This window comes from Eriocheir sinensis, chromosome 6, assembly GCF_024679095.1.
Source record: "Eriocheir sinensis breed Jianghai 21 chromosome 6, ASM2467909v1, whole genome shotgun sequence".
NCBI classification, from domain to species: Eukaryota; Metazoa; Arthropoda; class Malacostraca; order Decapoda; family Varunidae; genus Eriocheir; species Eriocheir sinensis.
Window position 1 is genome coordinate 25,669,338 of NC_066514.1, and position 17,500 is coordinate 25,686,837.

The following is a 17,500-nucleotide window of genomic DNA, read 5'->3' on the forward strand; positions in this document are numbered from 1 at the left end:
AAATTCCTCCTCCTGGTTTTCCTCCCTCTCTTCCTCCTCTCTTCTCCTTTTACCTCCTCCTTCCTACTTCTTTGTCTTCTTTCTCTTCTTCCTCCTCCTCCTCCTCCTCCTCCTCTTCCTAAATCCATTATTCATTCACATTTCTTTTGGTTTGTTTCTTCCTTCTCCTCCTTCTCTTCCTTTCCTTCTTCGTCTTTTTCTCTTCCTTTTTCCTCCTATTCCATTATTCATTCTTTTTATTCTGGTTATATTCATTCTTTTCCTCCTCCTCCTCCTCCTCCTCTTCTTCCTCCTCTTCCTTCTCATCCCTTCTTGCCTTTCCCTTTCTTCTTTTCGTTATTCATTCTTCTTTTGTTCTGCTTATATTCCTCCTCCTCCTCCTCCTCTTCCTCCTCTCCCTTCCTTCACTTCTCCTCCCTTCTCTCCATTTTTCATCCCTAATTTCTGGTTCCCCTCCTCCTCCTCTTCCTTCTCATTTCCTTGCCTTTCCTTTTCTTCCCTTTTCGTTTTGCCTTCTTCTTTTGTTCTGCTTCCTCATTTTCCTCCTCTTCTTCCTCCTCTCCTTCTCTTTTTAATTCCACTTTTCATCCCTAATTTCTGGTTCACTTCCTCCTCTGTCTCCTCCTCCTCTGTCTCCTCCTCCTCCTGTCTCCTTCTCCTCCTCCTTGTCCTCCTCTGTCTCCTCCTCCTCTGTCTCCTCCTCCTCCTCTGTCTCCTTCTCCTCCTCCTTGTCCTCCTCTGTCTCCTCCTCCTCTGTCTCCTCCTCCTCTGTCTCCTCCTCCTCCTCTGTCTCCTTCTCCTCCTCCTTGTCCTCCTCTGTCTCCTCCTGTCTCCTCCTCCTCTGTCTCCTTCTCCTCCTCCTTGTCCTCCTCTGTCTCCTCCTCCTCTGTCTCCTCCTCCTCCTCTGTCTCCTCCTCCTCCTCTGTCTCCTTCTCCTCCTCCTTGTCCTCCTCTGTCTCCTCCTCCTCCTCCTCCTCCGTACACGTGTTCCTCGCTCTGATAATAGTAACCACAGTTTACTTAATTGCTTTAAGTATTAAGACAGACAGACGAAGCGAAATACTTAATACCACACTTATTTTTGTCACACTTATACGGCGTCTCTCTCTCTCTCTTTGTTTATGTTGTATTTTTATCATTTAATTTTGTTCTACTTTAATTTATCTCATTTTTTTCTTGTTTCTTGTTTCTTTTTCTTCAATATCATCGTTTTTTTTTTTTATCTTCCTTTGTTTCGTGTTGTTGTTGTTTTTTTTGTTTGTTTCTCCAGTTCTTCTTCTTTTTCTTTGTCTTTTGTCCTTGTTCTACTTCTTCTTGTTCTTCTTGTTTTTGTTCTTCTTCTTGTTCTTCTATTTCTCTCTCTTCTTCAACTACGTATTTCTTTCACTCTTTTCTTCTCCTTTGTCTTCTTCTTCTTCTTCTTCTTCCCATTTTTCCTTCTTTATCTCAAACCTAATCCTCAACCCTTTATTTCTCCATCCTCTTCCTCCTCTTCTTCCTCCTCTTCCTCCTCCTCCTCCTCCTCCTCCTCCTCCTCCAGCTGCTGCTTCTTCTTCTCCTCCTCCTTCTCCTCCTTTACGTCATCCATATCATTTCCTCATGTAATTTTTCTCCTCTTCCCTCCTCCTCCTCCTCCTCCTCCTCCTCCGGCACCACCCTATCATTACACAACGCCTCACACACACACACACACACACACACACACACACACACACACTTGTGAAATTTAATAGTTGTCGGTAAAAACGGAGCTTCTTAGAATTGACGTGAGGGAGTGCATGATTGTGGTGGTGGTGGTGATGGTGGTGATGGTGATGGTGGTGGTGGTGGTTAGGGGGAGGGAGGGAGGGGGGGAGATGGGGTTGATTTCTGTTCTCTTTCCCTCTCTCTCCCTCTCTTCTTCATTCCTCAGTCTTTCTGTCCGCCTGTCTGTCTGTGTCTGTCTATGTATCTGTGCCATTCTCTCTCTCTCTCTCTCTCTCTCTCTCTCTCGTCTGTTTATATATGTCTTTGTTTCTGTTCTTTGTTCTTTCTTTGTTCTTTGTCTTGTTTATTTTCGATTGTCTGTATGTAACTTTTTTTTTTTTAGTGTTTCTGTGTTTTTTTTATATTCCTTTCTGTCTCACCACAACACACCACCACCACCACCACCACCGTCACCTCCCCACACGTACAAGACAAGACATTGACTGACCCAGATCATGTGTTCCCGCGTGCAGAGAAATAAGAAATATGAACCTTTCTTTGTACGGTATCTCGGTGTGGTGGTTAAACTTATTAAATAGCGGGGCGTGCAGGAGAGGCGGTACACACACACACACACACACACACACACACACACACACACACACACACACACACACACACACACACTGGAATATTGCAAGAGAAAATAGAAAAGAAGAAAAGTAAGGGAAGGTATATAAATTAAGGAAGAAAGAAAGGAAGGAAGGGAAGAAAAGAAAGGAAAAGGAAGGAAGGAGAAACGAAACAAACAAAAAAAAATGAGGAAATAACGAAATTAAAGAAAGAAGGAAGGGAAAAAATTAAAGTAAGAGGAAAGACACAGAGAAAGGAAGGTAGGATGGGAGGAGGAAGGGAAAGAAAGAGAAGAAAGGATGAAAATGGAAGGAGATAGAAAGAATGCCATGGAGGAAGAAAATTAAGAAGGAAAAACAAAGACATGAAAGAAGACACTGAAGGAAGGAATGAAGACAAACAAGGAAGAGAGGAAGGGTCAGGGAGGGAGGGAGGAAGGACAGGTGGAAAGGTCAATCACAGGTGAACACATATACCTGCCATCACCTTTACCTGTATCAGAGGGAAGCGAAGTTGTCTTATGCATTGAGTGAATCTGTGAGGGTCTCCACGCCGCCTTCCTACCTAACCTGTCTACCTAACCTACCAATATATTTACCTACTTACCTACCCATTTACCAACCTACCTACGTATCTACTATTGTTATTGTTGTTATTGGTGATGGTGATGCTGTTGATGATGATGATGGTGGTGGTGGTGGTGAAGGTGGTGGACGAAGGGAGGAAATAGAGGAATAATGAAAGGTTTTTGTTGTATGTCTTTAAATAAACGTGTATATATAGACAGACAAATAAGCAAAGACATAGTTAGTTAATACAGGGAAAGATCAGAAAGTATGAAGATTGTGAGTGTTTTTGTAGGTTGTGACGGAATAAGAGGATGATGATGATTATAGTAGTAGTAGTAGTAGTAGTAGTAGTAGTAGTAGTAGTAGTAGTAGTAGTGTTGCATAAGTGTCTGGCTGGTGGGATTAACACTGTCAGCATATGTATGGGAGTTAACTAGCCAGAATGTCCCTTATTTCCGCTCTCTCTCTCTCTCTCTCTCTCTCTCTCTCTCTCTCTCACACACACACACACACACACACACACACACACACACACACACCAGACTCACTAGAGATCTACCAATACTCAGTTATAGAGACTCCCCACACACACCCACACAGTCTCTCTCTCTCTCTCTCTCTCCAGGACCGATACCAGACAAACCTAAGCAAATTCGGCAAGTCCCTCCTCCACAACCCCCGTCATAGAGATCTGCTCCCACCCGCCCTCCCTCCCCCCACTAGACCCACAAGACCCATCCGCCCTCCCTCCCCCCACTAGACCCACAAGACCCACCCGCCCTCCCTCCCCCCACTACACCCACAAGACACCACAATATTCTCGTCCCGGTCAAAACTCGCACGGACAAATATCGGCTTAGTGCGATATCGACGCTTGTGAGGGTCATTAACACCTCGATGATCACATGACCCCTCCACTCCAACACACACACACACACACACACACACACACACACACACACACACACACACACACATCACCCTTCCCCACTTCCCTCTTTACTCACCACTTGAAACTCATTGTATGGTATTTTTGTGTATTTTCAGCCTTATGACCGTCTACAAATGAATATACCATTTATTATTATTATTATTATTATTATTATTATTATTATTATTATTATTATTATCTCACTAAAGGGATCCGTTTTATCACTTATTATTTCGTCTTTTCTGCTCATTAGCGTCAATATCCTCGTGTTTTCAATGTTAACCCGTATCATTTGTGGCTCTCTGGCGTTAGTTTCACATCCACACAAATACAGGATCATGTCTCAACAACAACAGGGATCCGTCTGATTACGTAATTGCGGGGATCCGTCTCATTATTTTCCGCCTGTTAACGTGCGTCTGATATTACTGAGTCTTTTTACGTTGCCATCCATCGTTTACGGTTTTCCGGCTTCCGTGAACAAAGGTCGGGGAAGGGGAGCGTTATGCGATCTGCCTTTGTTATTGAGCGGCGGGCACCGTGCATGGCGGGGCCGGGCAGGCGGAGGGAGCGTCGTGCGGGGGTAAGGTGGATCACAAGGGAGGATGACCGGACTAACTTAATTCTCTGGGCTGTATTTTTAAACATTTCTGCACCCAAGAACACGTAATTTACTAGTCTTTCGTGGGAGTTTAGGGCATTTCCAGGGGTACTTTTATGACCCTGGTGGTAGTCTGAGCCTTCTTCTGTGCGGTGAACCTAAAAGAACACTCATTAGAACTCGACTAACCTCCCTTTTGGCCTTTGGGAATAGTTGGTGTGAGGGATGGGAGCTTTTGACAATACCAACCTCTATCTATGTTCATACTGGGTCGCCCGCCCTTTTTCGCTCGCCTTCCATTCCCAAGCCACGCCATCATTCTGGGTTGGCCTTTCTCCCTCGCCTTAGTATCATACATTTCGTCTCCGTTCAGTTTCTTCTATGGAACGTTTTGTATACCACTAAGGGACTAAGGCTGATCTTATGAGACACTTTCGCTTCTCACATCAACTATTTCTAAAGGTCAAAGAGGGGGTCAGTCGGGTTCTAATGAGTGTTTCTTTAGGTTCATGGTACAGAGGAAGGCTCAAACTACCACCAGGGTCATAAAACTGCCCACAACTCCTACGAAAGACTAGTAAATTACGTGTTCTTGGGCGCAGAAATGTTTTAAAACGGGTGACATTAGAAGATTAGAAAAGTCCACCTGTGTTTCCCTTCGATATTTTGTTTCTCTTCTTCGTTTCTCTCTTGTACCTCCGTTTCATCATTCCAACCTTTACGTTATGCCCTCGATCTATGTACAGAAACGACCCGTCTAATAGTATTGCTTCCATTCATCCATCATCCTCATAGTAAACCAATTCTTACTTATATCCTTCCTAAACCTGTGTCTATCCTCCTTGTACCCATTGCAGCGAGCCATCTCATCTTAAGATCTTTTTTTAGCTGTAGGTACTTCATCATCATCGCCTTTGTTTATCTCCCATTCATCCCCTTTGTTGATCCTCTTAGGGTAAGCAAAGGGAACAAAGGGGCGCCAGGTAAGGTAAGGGGCGCCTGTACACACCATCCCTTCTGGCGGGTTCGTGGGCCGGGCAGCATATTCCAAATCTCTCAACGGGTGTGTGGTTCCTGAGTGAGACGTTCGGCTGTACCTTCGAAACTCAGTCCCAGTCTAACCTAACCTTAACATAACCCCAACTAAACCTAACCTAACCTAACTTAGCCCAATCTAACCTAACCTTAACATAACCCCAACTAAACCTAACCTAACCTAACTTAGCCCAGTCTAACCTAACCTTAACATAACCCCAACTAAACCTAACAGCCCAATCTAACCTTGTCTTAACATACCCCAACTAAACCTAACCTAACCTAACTTAACCCAATCTAACCTAACCGAAACTAAACCTAACCTAACCTAACTTAACCCAATCTAACCTAACCCAAACTAAACCTAACCTAACCTAACTTAACCTAATCCAACCTAACCTTAACATTACCCCAACTTAACTTAACCTAACCTAATCCAACCTAACCTTAACATTACCCCAACTAAACCTAACCTAACTTAACCTAACCTAACCTAACCTAACCTGCTTTGTTCAGAACCGGGCGCCACATACCCGTACAGAGAAGAGAAATACGCGGCCGGTCAGGTTCCCGCCGCGACCCCCGCCGTTTTCCACTGTTTTTTCTCTCCGTTCCCTTGCAAACTTGATGGCTTCCGGGAAACCTGCGCGGCGATTTCCAGGCAAGCGGTCAGTTATCACACACACCTGAGCTTCTCCGAGAACCGCCGCGATAACCTGCCCGAGCGGAGGGGGAACAGGGCAGCGGCAGGATCCATTCTCCCTTCTTTATCTCCCTCTTTGTATCTCTCTTTCTTTATCATCATTTCTTCTTTCTTCAACCAATTCGTAACTTTTCCGTTTTGACTTTCTCCTTCCTCCTCTCAAATACTGTAACGTCTTCTCTCTCTCTCTCTCTCTCTCTCTCTCTCTCTCTCTCTCTCTCTCTCTCTCTCTCTCTCTCTCTCTCTCTCTCTCTCTCTCTCTCTCTCTCTCTCTCATCTTTTTCCTCCCCCTCTTTCTCTCTCCCTCGCGCTCTCTCTCTCACTCTCTCTCTCTCTCACTCTCTCTCTCTCTCTCTCCCTCTCCCCCTGTGTGTGTGTGTGTGTGTGTGTGTGTGTGTGTGTGTGTGTGTGTGTGTGTGTGATCACCGCTATCCCCGGCCTGTCATTTCCCCATCATCATAGGTCAAAGCGTCCCGAAGTACTTAACGTTGCCATGGAAACCTCTCGTAGGTATACCGGGAGATGCACTGATTATAAGGGGGGAGTTTAGGGATGAAAGGAGGGAGGGATCGAGGGAGAGAGGATGGAAGGAAGGAAGGAAAGGAGAAACTCAGGAAGAAAGAAGGAAGGAAAGAGGGAATGATAGATGAAGTGGATATGTGCCTAATACATGTCTTACCTGAACACAAAACTTTAGACTGAAGTAAAGATTATAGTTGAATGCAAGGAGGGAGGAAGAGAAGGAAGGAAAGAAGGAAGGAACGGAGTGAGAGAAACGTGTCTAATACTTGTCTTACTGGAACGCAAAACGAAGATTAAATTAGAGGTTTTTGTTGAAGGCAAAATTACAAGTGGTAGTTTAGAGATGAAAGAAAGAAGGAAATAAGAGAGGAAGAGAGGGATGGAGGGAAGGAAAGAAGGGAGGGAGAGAGGAAACGGAGGGAGAGACGGAATGACAGGAAAAGTTGAAGGAAGGAAGGAAGGAAGGAAGAAAGAAAAGAAGGGATGGAGGTTGGGAAAGGCAAAGATAAAGTTGATTAAGTAAAAAAGAGACAAATCATGGTGACAGATCATATAAAGAAAAACAAAAATGATAATGCTCGAAAAGAAAGAAAGAAAGAAAGAAAGAAAGAAAGAAAGAAAGAAAAGAAAGGGATGGAGGTTGGGAAAGGTAAAGATAAAGTTGATTAAGTAAAAAAAGAGATTAATCAAGGTGACAAAATTATATAAAGAAAAACAAAAATGATAATACGCGGAAAGAAAGAAAGAAAGAAAGAAAGAAAGAAAGAAAAGAATGGATGGAGGTTGGGAAAGGTAAAGATAAAGTTGATTAAGTAAAAAAGAGACTAATCAAGGTGACAAAATTATATAAAGAAAAACAAAAATTATAATACTCGGAAAGAAAGAAAGAAAGAAAGAAAGAAAGAAGGGATGCAGGTTGGGGAAAGCAAAGATAAAGTTGATTATGTAAAAAAGAGACTAATCAAGGTGACAAAATTATATAAAGAAAAACAAAACAAAAAAACAAAAAATTATGCCCAGAAGACGCTACTCAAATCTAAAGAGAGACAAATAAGCAAATCTAATAAGGAAGACTGATCAAATTAAGTCTCCAGTTTTGCATTAAGAGATTTTATTTGGTCCTAATGACATTCACATTATCTCCCCCTTCTTCCCTTTCCTGTCCTTCCTTTCTTTCTTTCTCTCTCATGTGATTCTAAATGTAGTCTTTTTATTAAACTCTTCTATTTTATTCCTCCTTCCATATACTTGCTCTCCCTCTCCTCTTCTCCTTCAGTGGTTGTTGGGATGATAGAAAAGTCGCCTCGGTAACTTGTCTGCTGGTGATGTTTGTATTGCCGGGGTTTGTCGAGTGGAAGGGAGGGAGGGAGGGAAGGTAACGAGGGAACTTTGAGGGGAAATTATTCTGTGTGTGTGTGTGTGTGTGTGTGTGTGTGTGTGTGTGTGTGTGTGTGTGTGTGTGTGTGTGTTAGGTTTCGTGATGTAATTTTTTATCTGTCTTTCTCTTTACTTATTTTTATTTAACTTATATTTTACTTATTTTATTTAACTCCATTGTCCACTACTACTACTACTACTACTACTACTACTACTACTACTACTACTACTACTACTACTATTACTACCACTCATAATTACACGTCTTGCTGTGATCGGTGGGTTCTTGGGGTCGGCGAACCAGGAACACACACACACTCACACACACACACACACACACACACACACACACACACACACACACACACGAGAGGTCACCATCGTCGTTTAGATTCCCTTGAGTCTTTATTAAACACTTCCGCGCGGTGCTACTAATCATGTGTTTAGTGCGTGTGTGCGTACGAACACACACACACACACACACACACACACACACACAGAGTCAGGAAATATGTACAATACCTGGCAGTCCCTCGGTAGCTCAGGTGTGTGTGTGTGTGTGTGTGTGTGTGTGTGTGTGTGTGTGTGTGTGTGTGTGTGTGTAGGCCTAATGATAATAATTAACAGCAAACACGAGGCGATGTGAGCGGGAAGGATCACTTTACCTAATTAACTACTTCAACTTGTGTGTGCGTGTGTGTGTGTGTGTGTGTGTGTGTGTGTGTGTGTGTGTGTGTGTGTGTGTTGTTGTTCTTCTTGTTTTTGTTGTTGTTGTTATCTGGTGTAGCGGCTTAGGCCTAACTGATTGGATGGATTGACAGATGGACAGGTGGAAAAACAGGTGCGTCACTTTAATTAAAAAAAACTCACCTATGCTCACCTTTCCTAGTGGAGGTGATGGTGGAAGGGGAAGGTGTCAGTTCAGGGCCCGACAACAGGACCCACAAAGACTACTACTACTGCTACTACATCAAACAAAGAACACAGACCCCCCGATCTTATCATTATACTCCTATTTATCACTAAACAGATAGATATACGTACATTCATTCACAGGTACAAACAGACAGACAAACAGATAAGCAGACAGACAGATGGGTAGATAGACAGGCAGAGAGGTAAGCACGCACACTTATACACAAAAGCATCTCATTGTCGTCACTTGTCTGATTAGGGGCGTCTAGTGAGGCTTGTGGAGTGGTGACGTTTTAACAAGTGAAGGTATATTACTCTCTTAGTATGTTGACCCCGAGAGAAAGCGATCAAAATTAGTGTTATGGCTTGTGATAGTGGTAGAAAGGTGTGGCGGCGGTGGTAGTGGTAGTAGTAGTAATAGTAGTAGTTGTAGTAGTAGTTTTTATGGTAAAGGAAACAGCTCAAGGACATCAAAGAAGAAAAATAAATATCCCGGTAATCGCTTCTCCTGCAATATGAAACAGGAGTGACCAGAAGAGAGTAGTAGTAGTAGTAGTATCAGTAGTAGTAGTAGTAGTAGTAATTAATCATATTCCTACTCACCTGGGAACACGCACAGGTACATATCCTCATAGCGAAAGGTACAAAGGTGGACCGTTCTCGTTGTCGCCCCTCGCCCTTCCTCGGTAATTTAAGGATTAACATAGCCGTTGACGGGGAGGCCAACACACTCGTATACATATGTACCGTGGTGCAAGGCGACCCTCTCACGTGAATCTTGTTAATGTTTGAGAAAGAGAAAAAAAAGAATGACAAATACACGTTCAAGTCACGTCACTGTTTTTAGATCTTGAGACTGGAGAAAGAGGAGTAGGAAATAAGCGTTCAAGTATGCTATAAATTTCGTTAAGGTTGTAGAGCGAGAAGGAAGAAGAAATCCACGTTGGAGTTACAGTTTTATATCTTGCCAAGGTTTTAGGGAGAGAGGAAATAGATAACACATACACGTTCGTCACCATCTGAGGCCTTGTTAATGTTGAAGATAGAAAAGAAGAACAAAATAATAAATAGATAACATACACGTTCGTCACCATCTAAGGTCTTGTTAATGTTGAAGATAGAAAAGAAGAGCAAAATAATAAATAAATAACATACACGTTCGTCACTATCTTAGGTCTTGTTAATGTTGAAGATAGAAAAGAAGAACAAAATAACAAACGTTCAAATCACCAAATTATATCGTTCAGGATTTAGAGAAAGAAACAACAACAACAACAACAACAACAACAACAACAACAACAACAACAACAACAGAAATTGACCTCTCTTTCGGCCACCTCCTTGGATTCTTTTTGGGAGCAGCGAGTAGCGGGCTTTTTTTTATTTATTATTGTTTACTTTTTTGTGCCCTTGAGCTGTCTCCTTTGTTGTAAAAAAAACACAAAAAAACAACAGCAACTCACAAGTCACCTTTACTCCTCATTTTAACCTCGAAGAAAGGAAAAGAACAACAGAAAAACCAAGTAACGTCTAATCACCTGTGAGAACTTCCGATGAGGTGGTGGCGGCGGGGACGACAAAGTTTCCAGGTATTCCGTCGTTAATTAGGAGGGGGAGGTAATGCTCGGAGCCTGAATAACTAGCTCAGCGGCACGAGGCAGGGTCTGGAGGGGGTTGAAGGGACTGAGAGGGTGTTGCAAGGGGGTGAAAATGGACTGAAAGGGGCTGGAATGTAATAGAAGGGGCTGAAAGGGTGTTGGAATGGGCTGAAAATGGACTGAAAGGGGCTGGAATGGAGTAGAAGGGGCTGAAAGGGACTGAGAGGGTGTTGGAATGGGCTGAAAATGGACTGAAAGGGGCTGGAATGTAATAGAAGGGGCTGAAAGGGACTGAGAGGGTGTTGGAATGGGCTGAAAATGGACTGAAAGGGGCTGGAATGTAATAGAAGGGGCTGAAAGGGACTGAGAGGGTGTTGGAATGGGCTGTAAAGGGACTGAAAGGGGCTGGAATGTAATAGAAGGGGCTGAAAGGGACTGAGAGGGTGTTGGAATGGGCTGTAAAGGGACTGAAAGGGGCTGGAATGGAGTAGAAAGGGCTGAAAGGGACTGAGAGGGTTTTGGAATGGGCTGAAAATGGACTGAAAGGGGCTGGAATGGAGTAGAAGGGATGAAGGGGACTGAGAGGGTGTTGGAATGGGCTGAAAGGGGCTGGAATGGAGTAGAAGGGGCTGAAAGGGACTGAGAGGGTGTTGGAAGGTGCTGAAAATGGACTGAAAGGGGCTGGAATGTAATAGAAGGGGATGAAGGGGACTGAGAGGGTGTTGGAATGGGCTGAAAAGGGACTGAAAGGGCCTGGAATGTAATAGAAGGGGCTGAAAGGGACTGAGAGGGTGTTGAAATGGACTGAAAGGGGCTGGAATGGAGTAGAAGGGAATGAAGGGGACTGAAAGGGACTGAGAGGGTGTTGGAAGGGGCTGAAAATGGACTGAAAGGGGCTGGAATGGAATAGAAGGGGCTGAAGGGGACTGGAAGGGACTGAAAGGAGTTGGAAAGGTCTAAAGGGGGCCTCTAGAGGATTGGAAGGAGGTGGAGGGTGTTGGAAGGGGTTGGAAGGGACTGGATGGTAGCTGAAAGGCGTTGAAAGGGGTTGAGGGGGTCTGGAAGGGGATGGATTGAGTTGGAAGGCGCTTAAGGGGGCTGAAAGAGATTGGAAGGGGGCTTGAGGGAACTGAAAGGGGTTGGAAGGAGTCTAGAAGGGGTCTGGAAAGGGATGGAAGGGGCTAGGGGGAAGAAAAAGTGCTGAAGGGGGCTGGAAGGGGTTGCAAAAGGTTAGAATGTGTCTGGAAGGGATTGGAGGGGGACTGGAAGGGCTGGATGGGGTTGGAAGAGGCTAGAAGGGACTGAAAGGGTATGGAGATGTGTGGGACTGTTCTTGAAGGCATTGGGGGGGGTTTGGAAAAGGGCTGGGGTTGGTATTGTCAGACGCTCCCACCCCTCACCCCAACCATTTCCAGAGGCCAAAAAGGAGGTTAATCGAGTTTTAATGAGTGTTCTTTTAGGTTCACGGTACAGAAGAAGGCTCAGACTACCACCAGGGTCATAAAAGTACCCCTGGAAATGCCCTGAACTCCCACGAAAGACTAGTAAATTACGTGTTCTTGGGCGCAGAAATGCTTAAAAATATGGCCCTTCGCCCGACATCAGCTCCGTCAAAAAGAGAGAAAGCTAGCGATGTGGGGAGCAGGCGAGGGCTCTCCGCGTGGCTATTTCGGGCTTGGCTTTGATAAATGGATGTGGAATGTCTTGTCTGGGGCGGCGCTGATCGGAAAAGTCAAGGGTGAGAGAAGTGGAGGATCGCAGGGAAAGTGGATTGAGCTAAGCAGGTGGGAAGTGGAATCCTGGAAGTGTTGCATAGAAAAGAGGGTTGGATCGTGTTGTATGGATGTGTAATACCTCGCGTGGGTCGGCGGTGGAAGGGAGGAAGGAAGGGGATGGTTTCAACAGCCGAGCAACGCACAAAGCACTGCAAATAGAGCCCGGAATTGTATGGATACGAAGATACGTGGGATTAAGAACGTATTTTGCCGTTTAATCCCTTGTTTGTGGAATTAAGAACGTATATGGCCGTTTAATCCCTTGTTTGTGGGATTAAGAACGAATATAGCCGTTTAATCCCTTGTTTGTGGGATTAAGAACGAATATAGCCGTTTAATCCCTTGTTTGTGGGATTAAGAACGAATATAGCCGTTTAATCCTTTGTTTGTGGGATTAAGAACGAATATAGCCGTTTAATCCTTTGTTTGTGGGATTAAAAACGAATATAGCCGTTTAATCCTTTGTTTGTGTGATTAAAAACGAATATAGCCGTTTAATCCCTTGTTTGTGGGATTAAAAACGAATATAGCCGTTTAATCCCTTGTTTGTGGGATTAAGAACGAATATAGCCGTTTAATCCCTTGTTTGTGGGATTAAGAACGTATTTTGCCGTTTAATCCCTTGTTTGTGGGATTAAGAACGTATTTTGCCGTTTAATCCCTTGTTTGTGGGATTAAGAACGAATATAGCCGTTTAATCCTTTGTTTGTGGGATTAAGAACGAATATAGCCGTTTAATCCTTTGTTTGTGGGATTAAGAACGAATATGGGCGTTTAATCCTTTGTTTGTGGGATTAAGAACGAATATAGCCGTTTAATCCCTTGTTTGTGGGATTAAGAACGAATATAGCCGTTTAATCCCTTGTTTGTGGGATTAAGAACGAATATAGCCGTTTAATCCTTTGTTTGTGGGATTAAGAACGAATATAGCCGTTTAATCCTTTGTTTGTGGGATTAAGAACGAATATAGCCGTTTAATCCTTTGTTTGTGGGATTAAGAACGAATATGGGCGTTTAATCCTTTGTTTGTGGGATTAAGAACGAATATAGCCGTTTAATCCTTTGTTTGTGGGATTAAGAACGAATATAGCCGTTTAATCCTTTGTTTGTGGGATTAAGAACGAATATAGCCGTTTAATCCCTTGTTTGTGGGATTGAGAACGAATATGGGCGTTTAATCCTTTGTTTGTGGGATTAAGAACGAATATAGCCGTTTAATCCCTTGTTTGTGGGATTAAGAACGAATATAGCCGTTTAATCCCTTGTTTGTGGGATTAAGAACGAATATAGCCGTTTAATCCTTTGTTTGTGGGATTAAGAACGAATATGGCCGTTTAATCCCTTGTTTGTGGGATTAAGAACGAATATGGCCGTTTAATCCCTTGTTTGTGGGATTAAGAACGAATATAGCCGTTTAATCCCTTGTTTGTGGGATTAAGAACGAATATGGGCGTTTAATCCTTTGTTTGTGGGATTAAGAACGAATATGGCCGTTTAATCCCTTGTTTACGATGGCATATAAGAGAAAGGTTAAGGGAAAGGAGAATCGGATAGAAACCACTTACGTTTCACTACCAACAGACTAATGATGTTTTCTATGCCCTCTCTGGCCTCAACTCTCAGAAGGCTTATGGACCTGATGGAATGCCCCCTATTGTCCTTAAAAACTGTGCTTCCGTGCTAACACCCTGCCTGCCCTTGAGCTATCTCCTTTGTTGTAAAAAAAAAAAAAAGAAGAATTGGTCGGTGAGGAGGCGGAGTGCTTCTGGGGTGAGGTTTGTTAGTATTTTAAGCTCGTCGTCATGAGGTTGGAAGCGTCACACGGTGTTCATGGGTGACGGTGTTGGGGGCGCGGCCGTGGTCACTGTATCTTTGTTGTGCTTGAATAGTGTGCTTGTATGTGTGTGAGGGGGGTTGGGGGGTAAGGGTGTGTGTGTGTGGGGGGTAGGGGTAAGGGTGTGTGTGTGTGGGGGGGGGTAATTTCCTCCCCGGTTTTTTTTTTTTTTGGTGTGTGTGTGTGTGTGTGTGTGTGTGTGTGTATAAGAAACTGTCTATCCAAGAAGGGAAGGGGTTGTTGTTGTTGTTGTTGTTGTTGTTCATTTTTTTCTCATTCTTCTTGCTGTTCTTCTTTTCTTCTTCATCTTCTTGCTTTTTACTTCCTTGGATTGTTTTCCTCTTTTTAATCTTTTTCTTGTTGTTGTTGTTGTTGTTATTTTTCTTCTTCTTCGTCTTCTGCTTGTTCTTGTTCTTCTTGTTGTTCTTCTTTTCCTTCTTCTGTTTCTTCTTCTTCCTCTTCTTCCTCTTCTTCTTCTTATTATTATTGTATTAAATTTTTACTATTATTTTGGTTGATGATATTAGCTGTATACATTTACTTTCACATTCTTATTTACTTACTCATATATCTATTTGTTCATTTACTCACCTATTTCGCTCCCCTGGGCCGTGACTGAATACCTACCTGTACTTTCATTATGCTGAGTGGGTGCACCAGATGTAATTAAGCCCGGCAGGTGGGGTGAGGCCGTGTTACCTGCCCTTTTTGACGCCCAGGTGAGGGAGGTGGTGGTGGTGGTGGGGGTGGAAGAGGGAGGTGCGTGGGAAGTATCGTGAGATGGGTAGTGGTGTTAGTGGAGGGGTGGAAGAGTTGTTGGTGGTGATGGTGGTGAGGGAAGGCATAGAGAGCGTAGGTGGAGGTGGTGGATGATGGTGGATGAGGGGTGTTAGAAGAGGTACGAATGGAGGTGGAGATGGTAGTGATGAAGGTAATGAGTGGAGGTGATGTTGTTGATAAGGGTGGTGGATGGGGGTGGTGGTGGTGGTGGTGGTGAAGGGAAGAGGATGGTGATGAGTATTGGAGGTGGGGGAGGAGGGGAGTTTAATGGAGGTAGGGAAGGTGGTGGTGGTGGTGGTGGTGGTGGTGGAGGTGAAGGGTGGCAATGGTGGTGGTGGTGGTGTGTGCGTGCGTGCGTGTGTATGTGTGGCCCAAATATCCACCTACCGTGACACCCCTCGCACACACACACACACACACACACACACACACACACACACACACACACTAATAATTAACGAGGCGTGTATGTGTAAGACCCACGCATTGAAGAGGTTATTTTTGTTTACTAATGTGTATGTTCATTTATTTGTTTCATTTATTTTTTCTTCATTTTCTTGTTTTTATAATATTCTATTGCGTCGAGCCCACCTAGCAGTGAGATCTATCCACACCTCTGTCTTTATATCTATCAGTTAATCTAGCTATTTACATATCTATCTTTTTTTTTCTTTCCTTTTGTCTGATTCTTTCTATCCATTCTGTTCATAATTGTCTATCTATCAATAACTATATACAGCAGTTTATCTATTTACATATCTCTCATTCATTCTCTCTAATTCTTTCATTTTATCTATCCATCAGGTAATCCTTCCATTCATCTATCCAGTCAATAGTTCAATCTTATATCCATCAATCAGTCATTCTATCTATTTTCATATTCATCAATAATGCTCTATCTATATATCTATCTATCTACTAATCTATCCAACTCTGTCTATTTATCTATCCATCTATCTACCAATCTCTAGGGCTGGGTACAGGGCTTCGTGAGGGACGCCAGGAGATACAGAATGCCCCGTCCATCTCCCTTGGGGCTTGTTAGCGTGAAATGGGACACGGGAGCTTGGAGCCTCGCTAGACACAGGTGGAGCTTGGTGTCGAGGGGGGCGGGGGGTGGACACGACAAGGACCGGTCTGGGTGGTGGTGGTGCTTGTGGTGGTGGTGTTGTTGGTGGTGGTGATAAAGAGCAAGGCAAGTGACGTTTATTGTGAATCTGTTTATTTTGGTTTGTAATTCATTTTTTCTGCGTTGCTTTAAGGGTGTTTGTTTCCTTCGCAATCACTTGGTAATACTGTTAGAGGCTTACCTGTCGTGATTGGCAATACTGTTAGATTAATACCTGTTTGTTAATTTTTCCCATTTTCCGTTTACATGAGTTTACATGAGTCACCTCTCGTTCAGGCACAGTTTTTTTCTGCTTTATTAATTTATTTTATTTTAACCTTCTTTTGTTTGCTCATTTTCCGTTTACATGAAGGTGCTAATTCTATGTAAGATGTAACAGTCACCTTTCGTTCAGGCACATTTTCTTTTTGCTTGTATTTATTTATTTTATTTTTATCTTTTTTTGTGTGTAATTGTAACCTGACGCCCTAACTCTTAAGAAATGAATTACTTGTACAATGTTTTCTTAGCCAGGCACATCGTCACTCCAACCTAAATTTAATGGCCCCTCTTCGTTTTGGTACAGCCTTTAATTCCTCTTGTTTAACTTTTTTTTCTTTTCTTTCTTTCTTTTTCTTTCTTTCTTTCGTTTATCTTATATCTCTTGTTTATCTTGTTTACTTGGGAGTTTAACCATAGAAGCAAACTACCGATACCTTATACTGATAGAAGGAGAGGAAGTGGAAACGGATAGATATTTAGGAGTAATATTTACATGTTTACACTTGTTTCCATAGATACTCAAACATTTAATAGTCAGTTTTTATCTCGGCACCTTTTCCTGTGTTTTCCTCTCCTTACCTGTGGATAACTACCTGGCCCGTCTTGTTTACCTTGTTTACCTGCGAGTTCAACCCTAAAAGTAAATTGCCGATACCCTTTTTTTTCCTCCTTGTTTTCTTTTATATCCAAACATTAAAGTCAGTCTCCATCTCGGCACATTTTCCTGTGTTTTCCTCTCCTTACCTGTGGATAACTTCCTGGCCCGTCTTGTTTACCTTGTTTACCTGCGAGTTCAACCCTAAAAGTAAATTGCCGATACCCTTTTTTTTCCTCCTTGTTTTCTTTTATATCCAAATATTAAAGTCAGTCTCCATCTCGGCACATTTTCCTTTTCCTTTTTTTTTCCTCAGTGTTACCTTGAAAAGAGAAAGGGACAAAAAACTCCCACCGTCACAAATTCGTCCACCCTGGTTCGTAGTCACTCAATAAAAAGAAGAAAAAAAAGGGGCATAGGCCTTCCCCCACTGTAAACACTAACCCTGCGCGTGCATGTGGCCAATAAAATAAAAAAAAGGAAAGGAAATTAACAAAAAAGAACGTACAGTTGACGCCAAAAGTATGGGCCAAATTATGAATGATAGCATAGAGCA

The 17,500-nt window shown here is 43.1% G+C and overlaps 1 protein-coding gene and 1 long non-coding RNA gene across 3 annotated transcripts in view; both read left to right on the forward strand.

The window, feature by feature from the left end:
* The window catches only part of LOC126990828 (uncharacterized), a 191,875-nt gene that overhangs the window by 115,718 nt on the left and 58,657 nt on the right, over positions 1-17,500 (forward strand). The gene's annotated exons all lie outside the window — the stretch shown is intronic.
* LOC126990838 (uncharacterized) lies at positions 6,618-7,580 on the forward strand. The gene is made up of 2 exons (XR_007744859.1): positions 6,618-7,169; positions 7,320-7,580. It is a non-coding gene; the product is annotated as an uncharacterized LOC126990838 (long non-coding RNA).